Raw genomic sequence first — 10569 nt, forward strand, 5'->3', positions numbered from 1 at the left:
CCTCTTTGAAGCCTCGTGTAGGGGCTCCTCGGGGAAAATGGTATTAGGGATTTTTCGGCGGGGAAACTGAGGCACGAAGATGGTGGAGGAGCAGAGCTGGAGGCTGGTGGTCGCCGGAAGGGCAGCTCTGGGTGTCAGAGTTTCTGGTTGATCGAGTTTGGAGGACGCAGAAGTGGGAAGGGGAGTAGAGGTTGACGTGTGTGGATTGAAGCAGGACCCCAACATCCCCAAGACTCTCTCTGAGTGATCTGGCCTCTGCCCCGTGCTCCCCTGATCTCATCTCCCGGGCCGTCTCCCCAGCACTGCCCTTGTGTCACATGGGGTTGGGGGTCCTTCTTTCATTTCCTCAAAGCGGCCTCTCCTTCTTCCCAACTCACGTGGCAGCGCCTTCCTGTTTTACCTTTCACTGAAATGTCCCCTCCACAGAGGCCTCTCCAGACCATCCAGTCTAAAGCAGAAATACCCTCCACCTCATAATTTTTAAATTTCACCTCCTTTAAAAAAAAACCACGTTGGGCTTCCCTGGTGGCACAGTGGTTGAGAGTCCGCCTGCCGATACAGGGCACACGGGTTCGTGCCCCAGTCCGGGAAGATCCCACATGCTGCGGAGCGGCTGGGCCCGTGAGCCATGGCCGCTGAGCCTGCGTGTCAGAGCTTGTGCTCGGCAACAGGAGAGGCCACAACAGTGAGAGGCCCGCGTACCGCAAACAAACAAACAAAAAAAACATGTTATTACTGCACTCATCTCCACAGGGGGGCAGAAAGTGAGCCTTCCCTTAACTCTCTTTTTTTTTTTGGCTGCACCACTCAGCTTGCAGGATCTTAGTTCCCTGACCAGGGATTGAACCCGAGCCCTCAGCAATGAAAGCACCGAGTCCTAAAACCACTGGACCTCCAGGGAACTCCCTTCCTTTAACTCTAGATCCTCCTTCCTAGTGATTCCAGTAACCTTGACCCCACCCCATCACCCTCCCATCTATGGGGAACCGGGACAGGTGCCTCTGCCTGTTTTCCACCATTGAAGCCTGCTTGCTTGATTTCTGGTCAAACGTTTAGACTCCAGAAGCCCGATGTTTCAACATCAATGTCCCTGAAATGGTCCACCTAAGATGTAGGAAATGGGAGCCAGAATAAACACTAGGTGCTACAAGAGGTACGAAAAACACTCCACCTGGCTTACACTTTTGCAGATAATAGTAAAATAACCACTATATACTAACTGTCTACAATGCCAGAGCCATTAGGTAAGACCTTTTGTGTGCACTGTTAATCCTCATAGCCCTGCAAGGTAAATATTCTTTCTTCCTCTTACAGATGAAGAATTTGAGGTTCAAAAAAGATCAAGGGTTATTATCCAGGGTTACACAACTAGGAAAAATAGAGCACCAAGCCAGGATTCAAAGCTAGGGCTGCCTGACTCAGAGGATTCAGGCCACCAAGTGCTGCCCCAGGGTAGATCCTGCATGCATCTGCCCCTCCCCGCTCTGGGTACATGGCAAGGGGTGGAAAAGCAGTGAGCAACCTCCAGCTGGGAGGAGTTCTCATCTCGTTTCCTCCTTGTTTGAAGAAGAACAGAGGTACATTTAAAAAGGGGGGGGGGCTTCCCTGGTGGCGCAGTGGTTAAGAATCCGTCTGCCAATGCAGGGGACACGGGTTCGTGCCCTTGTCCGGGAAGATCCCACATGCCGTGGAGCAACTAAGCCCGTGCGCCACAACTACTGAGCCTGCGCTGTAGAGCCCACGAGCCACAACTACTGAAGCCTGTGCGCCTAGAGCCCGGACTCTGCAACAAGAGAAGCCGCCGCAATGAGAAACCCACGCACCGCAACAAAGAGCAGGCCCCGCTCACCACAACTAGAGAAAGCCCACGGGAAGCAACAAAGACCCAACGCAGCCAAAAATAATAATAAATAATAAATAAATTTATTTAAAAAATAGGAAAAGGGGGAGGGCTTCCCTGGTGGCGCAGTGGTTAAGAATCCGCCTGCCAGTGCAGAGGACACGGGTTTGAGCCCTGGTCCGGGAAGATCCCACATGCCGCAGAGCAACTAAGCCTGTGCACCACAACTACTGAGCCTGCGCTCTACAGCCCACGAGCCACAACTACTGAAGCCTGCGCACCTAGAGCCCGGGCTCTGCAACAAGAGAAGCCACTGCAATGAGAAGCCTGCGCACCGCAACAAAGAGTAGCGCCCACTCTCCACAACTAGAGAAAGCCTGTGCGCAGCAACAAAGACCCAACACAGCCCAAAATAAATAAATTTATTTAAAAAAAAAGAGGGAGGAAAAATGGGTTCCAGTTCAAGGCTTGCCCAGAAAAGTTGCTAAGACACTCAGTGCACAGGAAAGGGACATTAACAGGAGGCCCCAGCTGGAAGGACTAGAGAAATACAAACACATACAATCTCACGTATACACACTCACACAGACTCATACACATATGCGCACATACACACACATATTTTTCAAACTGTTAATTAGAGGTGTTGTCACAATCCCCAGTTATAGCAGAGTGCTTGGCTCACAGATGTTGGACTGGCATCTGAGAAAGTGGCACAGAGAGGGGCCATCCTCAGCCACAGCTCTGGACACACCCAGCGCCGCCAGCACACAGCTCTGCTGGCCCCCAACTGCCCCAGGAGGAAATCCTCTGGCCTCACTCTGGCATCTGGGGCCCAGCCCCCAACAACTCCTTCTGTACCTCCCAGTGTGCCTTGGGCTCCAGCCAAACCATGTCCTTACTGTTCTCAGAACATTCTAGAGCCTAACATACCTCCACGCCTCTGCCCCGGCTTTCAGCCTGGCTGGCCCTTCCCCTTTCCTTTGCTTCACAAGGGTCTGCCCTGCTCTGTGGTCCAGCAGGAAGGTCCTCTCTTGTGCCACCTCCCCAGGCGGTCCCGGCCCAGCAGGTGCTCTCAGAAAACTCCACACAATGTGCTATTGTCCCCTGAAAAAAAAAGAGCTTATTGAACACACAGCCTGAAACACTAGCTCCTAATATCTCCTAAACATCCCCCAGCAAAAAGAATGTCCTTTTCTTCTCTGTCGCCTTCCAGACGTCCTGCTCTGAAGTCTGAGATACAAGCCTTCCTTGCTCAGGAAATCTGCTGTTCCTCTTGAAGTCTCATTTCTCATTTTTTCATTTTTCCCCCCTACCATGGTGTACATTACATCCCCATGACTTATTTATTTTATAACTGGGAGTTTGTACCTTTGGACCACCTTCACCCATTTCACCCATCCTCCACTCCCTGCCTCTGCCAACTACCAATCTATCTGTATCTGTAAGGATTTTTAATTTTTTAAAATTTATTTTTGGCTGCGTTGGTCTTAGTTACTACGCATGGGCTTTCTCTAGTTGCGGCGAGCGGGGGCTACTCTTCGTTTTGGTGCATGGGCCTCTCGTTGCAGAGCACGGGCTCTAGGCGCATGGGCTCAGTAGTTGTGGCTTGCGGGCTCTAGAGCACAGGCTCAGTAGTTGCGGCGCACAGGCTTAGTTGCTCCGCAGCATGTGGGATCTTCTCGGACCAGGGCTCGAACCCATGTCCCTTGCATTGGCAGGCGGATTCATAACCACTGCGCCACCAGTGAAGTCCCAGTTTTTTGTTGTTTTATTTGTTATTTTGTTTTTTAGATTCCACATGTAAGTGAAATCATATGATATTTGTCTTTCTCTGATTTACTTCACGTAGTGTAATACCCTCTAAGTCCATCCATGTTGTCACAAATGGCAAGATTTCATTCTTTTTTGTGGCTGAGTGATATTCTATTGTGTGGGTATATATATATATACCACATCTTCTTTATCCATTCATCCATCCAGGGACACTTAGGTTGCTTCGGTGTCTTGGCTATTGCAAATAATGCTGTAGTGAACACAGAGGTACAGATATCTTTTCAAGGTAGTGTTTTTGTTTCCTTCCAATAAATACCCTAAAGTGGAATTGCTGGATGATATGGTAGTTCTATTTCTAATTTTTAGGAACCTCCATACTGTTCTCCAGAGTCGCTATGCTAATTTACATTCCCACCAACAGGGCACAAGGGTTATCTTTTCTCCACCTCCTTGCCAGCATTTATTATTTGTTGTCTTTTTGATAACAGCCATTCTAACAGGTGTGAGTTGATATCTCATTGTGGTTTTGATTTCCATTTCCCTGATGATCAGTGATTTTGAGCACCTTTCATGTACCTATTGGCCATCTGTACCTCTTCTTTGGGAAAATGTCTATTGAGATCCTCTGCCCTTTTTTTTTTTTTTCTGGAGTATAGTTGATTTACAATGTTGTGTTAGTTTCAGGTGTACAGCAAAGTGAATCAGTTATATATATATATATATATATATTTTTTTTTTTTCCAGATTCTTTTCCCATATAGGTTTCCCCTTTGGTAACCATAAGTTTGATTTCGAGATCTGTGAGTCTGTTTCTGTTTGTAAAAAAGTTCATTTGTATCATTTTTTTGTTAGATTCCACATGTAAGTGATATCATATGATATTTGTCTTTCTCTTTCTGACTTACTTCCTCTGCCCATTGTTTGCTTTTTGCTCTTGCATTGTGTGAGTTCGTTATACATCTTGGATATTAACCCCTTATCAGCTATGTGATTTGCTTATATCTTCTCCCATTTGGTAGTCTGTTGAGCCTCATTTTTGCGGGGCGGGGGGGTCTCTGACCCTTTTTCCTTCTCCAAGAGCTTGCCCTGCTCTGCTGTCAGCCAACCCTGCAGCTGCAGGCTGCTGCTTTTTTTTTTTTTTTTTTGTCCATGCCACTTGGCTTGCAGGATCTTAGTTCCCCGACCAGGGATCGAGCCCATGCCTGCAGCAGTGAAAGTGCAGAGTCCTAACCACTGGACCGCCAGGGAGTACCCCAGGCTGCTTCTGCTCCCTTTGCTTCTGCCTCCTTCCTTCTCTCTCTCTGCTCTGATACTGCCCCCACCTCCTTTCGGAGGAGGTGTTTCTAGGACTCTGGGAGGCTCACATACTTGCCTCATCACCTGAGGGACTTCCTGCTCTCCAGACCTCAGACATCCTCAGGGCCTAAGCACCTGGTTCCCTGGATCCCAATGAAGAGAATGGTTTGAAGTGAATCTGGAAAAGGGGCAGGGACTGCAGAGGTTGGGGGAGTTACCTGCTGTGTCTTCAGTAGATTTGTGAACCTCTTGAGGTGGCTGTCAGGACCAGGAGGTGAAAGTGACAAGAAAGCATCCTCCTGAAAGGTCATAAGCCCATTGGAGTGACATTTCATTAGCTTATTTAGTGATTAAACAAACACTCATGAAGCATCTTTGCCAAGACCTCGTGCCTCCTGCCTGTGATGGACAAGAAGTAAGTCAACAGCCGACATGTAACTACAAGACCAGAGCTGTGAAGGAAATGAACAAGGTGTAGGAACCAAGGCTGGGGTCGGCCAGGAAAGAGACGAGGATGAAATTGAGTCTTTAAAGGTCAGTAGGAGTCAGCCAAGCAAAGAGCAGGAGGAAGGCAAACATCTCCAGAGAGAGGGAGCAGGGCATGGGGGCCCTGAGGTGGGGATTGGGGAGGAAGTGGACTTCTTTCTGTGGAGGTGACGAGTGGTGGGTGAAGGGGAGAGAGCCATGGGATGGAGCTGGAGAAGCAAGGCTTCATCCGCAGTGTCCTGGCCACTGCCAAAGAGTTTTATTTAGTCATGGGAGCAACACGATCCAATTTATGCTTCTTCATAACTCACTCTGGTTGCTCTGTGGAGAACGTAAAGAACTCCGACAACTCAACAGAAAACACACACAACCCAAGTAAAAAATGGGCAAAAGACTTGAGTGGATATTTCTCCAAAGAAGATATACAAATGGCCAATCAATTAATGAAAAGATGCTTAACATCATTAGTCATTAGGGAAATGCAAATCAAAACCACGATGAGGGGAACTTCCCTGGCGGTCCAGTGGTTAAGACTCTGTGCTCCCAGTGCAAGGGATACAGGTTCGATCCCTGGTCGGGGAACTAAAATCCCACATGCCGGGCTTCCCTGGTGGCACAGTGGTTGAGAGTCCGCCTGCCGATGCAGGGGACACAGGTTCGTGCCCCGGTCCGGGAAGATCCCACATGCCGCGGAGCGGCTGGACCCGGGAGCCATGGCTGCTGAGCCTGCATGTCCGGAGCCTGTGCTCCGCAATGGGAGAGGCCACAGCAGTGAGAGGCCCGCGTACTGCAAAAAAAAAAAAAAAAAAAAAAATCCCACATGCCACACAGCGTGGCCAAAAATTAAAAAAAACAAAAACCAAAAAAAACCCCACAATGAGGTACCACCTAGTAGGATGTCTATGATAAAAAATAAAACAGAAAATAGCAAGGGTTGGAGAGGATGTGGAGAAACTGGAAACTCCCTGCATTGCTGGTGGGAACGTGAAATGGTGCAGCCTCTGTGGAAAAGCAACTGGCAGTTTTTCAAAAAGTTAAACATGGAATTATATGACCAGTGTGATATTGTGATATGATAAATATATATTTTGGTCTTCACCTGTTTTCCCGGTACCAACTCCAAAAACCGTTGGGATTTCCTAAGTGATAAGAGCAACAGAGGTGTCTTTTGTTATTCATAACAAGCCCTTCAAACACACCTGAGTTTATGTTAATGAGGTGACTTTTGGACCGCCCCTAAGGAAAGAGGCTGGTTGCCAGGTGAATCAGCCTTATAGTTAGAGGGTTGGAACTTTCAGCCCCACCCCCTGAACTCCGAGGAGGGAAAGGGGGCTAGATTCAATTACTCACCAATGGCCAATGATTTAATCAGTCTTGCCTAAGTAATGAAGCCTTCATAAAAATCCCTACGGTACAGGTTCAGAGAGCTTCCAAGTGGATGAACCAGAATGCCTCCATGTGCCAGGAGGGTGGCGCACCTCAAACTCCATTGGGACAGAAGTCCCTGTGCTCTGGACCCTTCTGGACCTGGCCCTATGTACCTCTTCATCTGGCTGTTTATTCATATCCTTTAACATCCTTTGTAATAAACTGGAAATCTAGTAAGTAAATTGTTAACCTGATTCTGTGAGCCACTCTAGCAAAAGACTGAACCCAAGAAGGGAGTCATGGAAACCTCTAATTTATCACCAGCCCTTCAGAAGCTCAGGTGACAACCTGGACTTAGGATTGGCATCCAAAGTGGGGTCAGTCTTGTGGAACTGAGCCCTTAACCTGTGGGATCTGATGCTATCTCCAGGTAGATAGCATTAAAATTGAGTTAAATTGTAGACCCACTAAGCTGGTGTCTGAAAATTGGTTGGTGTGAGAAAAATCCCACACATTTGGGTGACCAGAAATGCAGAATGTTGTAATAGAGGAGAAACACAGGAGTTTTTCATTTTCACCTAGCAATTCCACTCTAAGACGTTACTCTAGGGAATTGAAAGCAGGGACTCAAATAGGCATTTGTATACCAATGTTCATTGCAACATTATTCACAATAGCCAAAAGGTGGAAACAACCTGAAGTCCACCAACAGATGAACTGATAAGCAAAATGTAGTGTATCCATACGATGGAATATGATTTAGCCACAAAAAGGAATGAAGTTCTGATACCTGCTACAACAGGGATGAACCTTGAAAACATGCTGAGTGAAAGAAGCCAGACACAAAAGGGCAAATAGCGTACGGCTCCATTTCTATAAGGTATTTGGACAGGCAAATTCACAGAGACAGAAAGGAGATTCGAGGTTACCAGGGGCTAGGAGGGGAGGGGAAAGAGTGGGGAATGATTATTCTTTCTTTCTTTTTTGTTTTTTGGCTGCGCCACACAGCTTGTGGGATCTTAGTTCCCTGACCAGGGATTGAACCTGGGCCCTTGGCAATGAAAGCACAGAGTCCTACTGCTGGACCTCCAGGGAATTCCCTCGGTAATGATTATTTAATGGGTACAGAGTTTCTGTTTGGGATGATGAAAGCATCCTGGAAATAGTGGTGATGGTTACACATCATTGTGAGTGTACTTAATGCCACTGAGTTATGCACCTAAATAGTGAGTGTTATATATTTTTTACCATGATTAAAAACAAATTTTTTTTTTTTTCTTTTCGTTATGCGGGCCCCTCACTGTTGTGGCCTCTCCCGTTGCAGAGCACACGCTCCGGACACGCAGGCTCAGCGTCCATGGCTCACGGGCCCAGCCGCTCCGCGACATGTGGGATCTTCCCAGACCGGGGCACGAACCCGTGTCCCCCGCATCAGCAGGCGTTCTCTCAACCACTGCACCACCAGGGAAGCCCAAAAACAAAATTTTTTTAAGCATTCTGGCTGCTGCGTGGAGGACAGTGGTGGCATCTAGATGACCCCTCTAGTCATCGAAATCAAATTCTCTCCTTCCGTTTTTCCCACCGTCCATCCATGCTGGAAAAAGCACGTAGTATTGACCATAACATCCTCAGCCTGCCATTCAAAGATTCCCTGGTGCACCCAGGTGATCGGAAGCCCCTTGGACACTTATAGGTGGGCGTCTGGGAGACCCAAGCTTGTCTTGATCCAACCCAACCCAGCTGGTCCAGGGAAAGCAAGTCCCTCCAGAGCATCTTGAAACTATACCACTGTAGAGAAATTTTGAAGGTAGGGGGACCCCTTCCAGGGCCCGAGAACGGGCTCTTGTCTAACACTCGGAAATGAATTGTCCAAGGAGACACACGTGCTGACAAAGCAAGAGACTTTATTGGGAAGGGGTGCCCAGGTGGAGAGCAGCAGGGTCAGGGAACCCAGGAGAACCGCTCTGCCACGGGGCTCGCAGTCTCGGGTTTTATGGTAACTGGGTTGTCTCTGGCCAATCACTCTGACTCAGGGTCCTTCCTGGTGGCGTGGGCATCACTCAGCCAGGGTGGATTTCAGCGAGAAGGATTCTGGGAGGTTGGTAGGACATATGGACTAGCGTCTCCTCTCTCCGTTTGACCTTTCCCGAATTCTTCTAGTTGGTGGTAGCTTGTTAGTTCCGCATTCCTTACCAGGACCTCCTGTTGCAAGTGGCTACTGTCTTGCCGGGCCAGGGTGGGCGGTTTCTGTCAGTGGTTCCCCTAACAGAGAGAATAGCCCCAGAGGGCTTTTTGCCAATGATGGCAGTGTCAGTGCTGAGTACTCCAAGTGCCATGACAGGCGATGCTTCCCAGAGGCAGTCCCTGCAGATCCCTGAGTGGCCACAGTCACCAGGAAGAGGGCAGGTTTAGGGCCCAGTGGGGGTTGAGCCACTCTCCATCTGGAAGGAGGAGGAAATTCCGTCTTTCTGGATCATGGGGATCCTTTTTTGTGACTGTATCTTGTACATACCAACTGCTGGCCAGTAGCTCAAGGGTCCGGGAATCCCGCTCCTCTCCCAGGCCTGAGTCTAACACACGGAGGGGGTTTCTCAGAACCAGTGTGATGAATGAACGGGTGCTAAGGCCGCAGACGCCAGCCTGGGAGCCCAGGGAGGCCCAGCCCCTGCCCAGGGTGACCAACAGGAAGTTGGTGGCTGAGTCAGGATTGGACCCCAGTGGCCCCTCCCAGACTGAGCCTCTCTCTGTCTCAGGCCCCCCCGGGGGGAGGTCCCTCCACCCCCAGACCCTGAGGAGGGGCAGCTGTTGAGTCACACACATGCTCTTTTCACTGTTTTCTGTTTTTTTTCTTTTCTTTTCTTTTGTTCTCTTTCTGGGAAATCTGATTTGAACTTTGAAAGCCGAGCCATCTTAGGATCGGGTTGCCAGATTTAGCAAATAAAAATACAGGATGCTCCGTTAAATGTGATTTTCAGATCAACACCAAATAATTCTTTAGTATGTGTATATCCCATGCAATATTTGAGACAGAACTTACACTAAAAGTAATTATTTGGTGTTGATCTGAAATTCAAATTTCTGTATTTTTCTGGCCACCCTCCCCTAGAAGCCAGACTCTGTTATCTGCAGAGAGAAGGCGGCCTTTGAGCGGGGGAGGATGGAGGAAGAAACAGAGCGATCAGACCTGGTTCAGGAAAATGGTGGCCTCTCTCCCCCAGAACCTAGCTGGGCCCCGCCAAGCTGAGCTGCCAATCCTTTCACGGTGCACCTCTGAACAATCCCAGAGGCTCTCTGTTTGCTCCCAGCCTGTCTGCCTTTCTCAGCACAGAAGCAATCCAGACACCTGCTGCAAGACGTCGAGAGATAAATGAGGAAGCTGCTCAGACAGCTGGAGAGGACAGGAAGCTTCTGGCTGCCTCGAGAGAGGAAATTGGAGCAGGGAGGCAGCGCTGGGGGAGGTGGGTCCAGGACAGCAGCACTGTGGCCCTCACCCCGACCCCTTGGTGGCACAGAGTGAGGGCCATGACGGCTCCAGAAAGTGAAGAATCGCTGAAAAGCCCAAGCACAGTCAGCTGCACGGTTTTGTTTGTGATTTGGTCCGGACACCTGGCTCCTGTGTGCCGCAGCCCTGCTCAGCTGCATGTACGGCAGGATCCAGCCCCAAGGCCAGGCCCCCAGAGCAGGCAAGGTAACTGAGCCCTGCTCCCGAAAGCCAGGACCGCTGGGGAGCCTGCGGCCCGTGCTACATGCACAGCCGTGCTAGGCCACAGGTCAGGACCCCTGCCTTGTGTCGTCCGCTGGTC

Source organism: Mesoplodon mirus (genome assembly GCF_964341445.2).
Source record: "Mesoplodon mirus genome assembly, chromosome: 15".
Taxonomy (NCBI): Eukaryota; Metazoa; Chordata; class Mammalia; order Artiodactyla; family Ziphiidae; genus Mesoplodon; species Mesoplodon mirus.